The following is a 3,765-nucleotide window of genomic DNA, read 5'->3' on the forward strand; positions in this document are numbered from 1 at the left end:
AAAAAAAAAAATAATAATAATGACATATGGTGGGACCAGCAGGTGCTGTGGTGGTTGGGATGTTGGACTCCTCCCACATGGCTGACTATGGTTTCAGTCCCAGACGTGGGAGCTTGAGAGTCATGCTGTGTGTGTGTATGTGTGTGTGCGCACACGCACGCATGCATGCACCTAAAATTCTGAGAAGAGACTGGAGGAGAAGGGATTATGATGTGGCCAGCTCCTCTGGGGAGTGATTTCTCATTGTTTCGCTTTCTGTCTCTCTGACCAGCGCACATGCCCTATGGCAAAAAGAAAAAGAAAAATAGATTTAAGTCAAGCGTACATGTAACCACTAAAAATAAAAAAACAATAATGACTTAAGGTTTGGTTCAGTAGCCTGGTGGTTAAGGCAGCTAGATCCCACATAGCTGACCCCACAGTCTGAGTCCTAGCTTGGGAGACATGGCCATATGTGCATGTGTGTATGCATGCCGAAAGGAAGAAGTAGAGGAGAAGGGATCGTGGTGTGACCATTGCCTATAAGGGGTTGCTTTCTCCTCTCCCTCTGTATCTCCCCATCTCTCTCTGGTGAGCACACTCACCCTATAGTATAAAAAAAAAAATAATGACGTAGAATTAGGTACAGTATGTATGTGTTAAGGAAACATATTAAACATTTAAATTAGATTATTTTTAAATTGAATTTTATTTATTATTATTAGTTTTTAATTTGACCAGAGAGAGAGAGGGAAAGTGAGAAAGTAAGCCACCAGGTTCGGGATAAAAGGTCCAGCAAGATGAAAGATCTTTTCTTGTTGGCGGGAACCAGAGAAGAGAACTACATTCAGCCATGTGGGAGTCCAGTACCTTAACCACCATACCACCTACCAGCCCCGAGATTCATTCTTTTTTGGGGAGAGATTTTTGCTATAAGGTGCTTGTGCTTCCTGGAGAGACAGAGAGAGGCAAAGTGAGAAATCACCTCTTGGGAGGATAGCCATGCCACAATCCCTTCTCCTCCATTCCCCTCTTGGGATTTTGAGCACGTACACAAGAACACGCAATTGGCATGATTTTCAAACTGCTGGGTCCAGGATTCAAACCGTGGTTGGCCTTGTGGGAGTCCAACACTTTAACTACTATATGACCGACAGCCCCCTCCCCAAGACTATTTCTTTTTTTAAAAGAATTATTTTTATTTAACTTTATTATTTATTTAGAGGGACAGAGTGAGAGAGAGAGGGAAGGTGAGAGAGCAAGCCTCCAGGTCTGGGACCCAAACCATGTGGTCGGCCATGTGGGAGTCTAGTGTTCTTAACAGCCATGCCACCTGCTGGCTCCCTGAGATTATTTCTTTTTTCTTTTTAAAATAATTATTTATTTATTTAACTCCATTTATTGTTGTTATTTTTTAAAATTTCACCAGAGAGAGAGAGAGAAAAGCAAAGTGAGAAAGCAAGCTATCAGATCTAGGAATCGAACTGTGGTTGGCCATATGGGAATCTAGGACCTTTAACTACCCCACCACCTGCTGGCCCCCCTTAGATTATTTCTTAACAGACGCCTATCCATCCATTCTGTTCTCTAAAAAATAAAACATGAATTCTTGGGGTTAGTGGCCTAGTGCTTGAGGGAGCTGCATCCCACAAGACTGACTGACAGGTTCTAATCTCGGTTTCAGCAGCTTGAAAAACATGCCAGGTGCATGTGTGTAGTGCTGAAATCCCAACAAGGTGAAGAACTGGAGGAGAAGGGATTGAGGCTTGACCATGCCCTATTGGGGGGATGCTTTTTCGTTTGGTCTCTGTCTCTCTCTGGTCAAGGCATGCACTCTCTGGCATAAAAACAGACAAAAACATGAATTCTTTTTTTTTTTTTTTGCTCCTGCCCTCTCCCTCCCTCCCCTCCTCAAACATAAATTCTTTTAACTATTATCCTCACCAAAGTAAGGAAACATCATTCCTTGCATGAGTGGTTATTGATTAATGCAGAACATTGATGCAATCTCTCTGGAATGATCTCCCACTCTACCTCCTTCTTTGTTTGTTTTAGAGACAGGGTTTAACTATGTTGTCTAGGCTAGGCACAATGCTGTTTCAGCCTCCCTGAGTCTCTGGGATTACAGGCTCAAACCACTGTGCCTGACTGCTCCACTTTTGAGTTTTACCATTCCAGATCATCTGGGGATGGCCACAGTGCAATCCCTTCTCTTTCATTATCCTCTCGGGATTTGGGGCATGCTCGCACACACGCCTGGTGTGCTTTTCAAGCCATGGTTCCAGGACTCAAACCATGGAATCTGCCATGTGGGAACAAGAGCCTTAACCACCAAGCCCCTGCCCTCAAAAGGATATCTCTAAATCCTACAACCCTAGAAGTTTACATTTCAGCAAAAGCAAGATAAAAGATCTTTTCTTGTTGGTGGGAGCAAGAAAAGGGAACTGATTGTGCAGTCAGAGGAAGAGCTAGATGGTTAGGGGTTCAGAACAGATTTACACATAGTAGGTGAATATTTACTTACTCAATAAATAGATAAGGGGATGGGCCAACAGGTGGTGTGGTGGTAAAGGGTGCTGGATACCCCCATAGTTGACTGTGGTTCAAATCCTGGACCTGGCAGCTTGCTTTCTCATTCTACCTCTCTCTTTCTCTCATTCTGTCCCTCTCCAGTCAAATTAAAATAAATAAATAATATTAAATTTTTAAAATTAAAAAAAAATGGGTAAGGAGAATTCCATTGAAGTATTATGAGGCAGAAGGCAAAGCTGATCTCCTGTTTCTCCAAATAAGGAGTTTCTTGGAATTCTTTATCCTACTGGAACTTCTCAGAGGAGCCCAAAGACGATGGGACTTCCCGCGAGCAGTGGGACACTTACTGTTTTTGGATTGTTTTCCTTACCAATGGCAAATGACATCAAATACTAGAACTGCTGAAATTCCACTTAATAACCCACATTCTAGCAGAAGTACTGGTGTACTTTTTTTGAGAGAGAGATATTTGCTATAGGGTCCATGCACTTACTGGAGAGAGAGAGATGGAGAGAGAGAAAGTGAGAAATCACCCCCCAGGGGAGATGGTTATGCCATAATTCCTTCTCCTCCACTCTCCTTTCAAGATTTTGAGCATGCACAAACACCTGCCTGGTGAGTTTCAAGCCACTGGGTCTAGGACTTGAACTGCACGGGGGAGTCCAGCACCTTAACCACTACACCACCCATGGACTTCAAAGCTGTATTTGTTTGTTTGTTTTTAAATATATATTTGTTTATTTTAATTTGACCAGAAAGAGACACAGAGAAAGAGAGGGGAAGTGAGAAAGCAAGCCACCAGGTCCAGGACTTGAACTGTAGTTCAAGTGGGAATGTCCAGCGCCTTAACTACCACACACCTGCTGGTCCCCAAAGCTGTATTTGGTTGTTTTTGTTTTTGTTTTTGGAGAGGTTTTCGCTATAGGGGGCGTGCGCTCGCCAGACAGAGAGAGACATAGAGACAGAAAGCGAGAAATCACCCCCCAGGGGGATGGTCACGTCGCAATTCCTTCTCTTCCATTCTCCTCTTGGGATCTTAGGCATGCACGCACACGCACCCAGCGTGAGTTTTAAGCCACCGGGTCTGGGACGTGAACTGCAGTGGACTACGTGGGAGTCCAACAACATAGCCATTACACTAACTTCTGGTTCCCCAAAGCTGTATTTGTTTAAGAAAGGTTTTTGGGGGACCAGCAGATAGTGTAATGGTTATGTCGCTGGACTCCCACATAGTTGACTGTAGTTCAAGTCCCG

This window comes from Tupaia chinensis, unplaced genomic scaffold (genome assembly GCF_000334495.1).
Source record: "Tupaia chinensis unplaced genomic scaffold, TupChi_1.0 Scaffold144171_1, whole genome shotgun sequence".
Taxonomy (NCBI): Eukaryota; Metazoa; Chordata; class Mammalia; order Scandentia; family Tupaiidae; genus Tupaia; species Tupaia belangeri.